The sequence below is a fragment of the Echinops telfairi genome, unplaced genomic scaffold (genome assembly GCF_000313985.2).
Source record: "Echinops telfairi isolate 266 unplaced genomic scaffold, ASM31398v2 ScPeMD7_9;HRSCAF=40, whole genome shotgun sequence".
Lineage (NCBI taxonomy): Eukaryota > Metazoa > Chordata > Mammalia > Afrosoricida > Tenrecidae > Echinops > Echinops telfairi.
In genome coordinates this window covers 16,332,289-16,332,888 of record NW_022103906.1, presented here as the reverse complement: position 1 = coordinate 16,332,888, position 600 = coordinate 16,332,289, and positions in this window count along the sequence as shown.

Below are 600 nucleotides of genomic sequence, written 5' to 3'. Positions count from 1 at the left end.
CAAAGTAACATCTTTGCTTTCTAACACTTACAGGGGATTCTTTTATTTTGGGGGGGAGGCAACAAATTTAGCCAAATCCAACACATTGTTTGATTTCTTGACTGCTGCTTCCATGGATATTGATTGTGGACCCCAGTCAAATGAAATCCTTGACAACTTCCATCTTTGCTCCAGTTATAGTGATTTTGCTTTTGAGTTCAGTTGTGAGGATTTCTGCTTTCTTTATGTTGAGGTGAAATCTGTACGAAGACTGTAGTCTTTGATTTTTGTCAGCAAGTACTTTTGAGTTCTCTTAGCTTTCAGCAAGCAACCTAGTGTCATTTGTGTATTGCATTCTGTTAATGAGCATCCCTCTGGTGTTAATGCGGTGTTTGTCTTTGTGCAGTTCAACTTCTCAAATGATGTGCTCAGCCGACTCATTGAATAAGGAAGGACATAGCCCCGACACACACCTCTTCTGGTATTTCCTTGTTCTGTTCCAGTGACTACCTCTTGGTCTCTGTAGTTGTTCTATCACATCGACTGTTGTATTAGTCTGGATACTTTAGAGAAACAAATCCACAGGAACTCATGTAAAAGAGAGAGTTTTATATAAAGGTT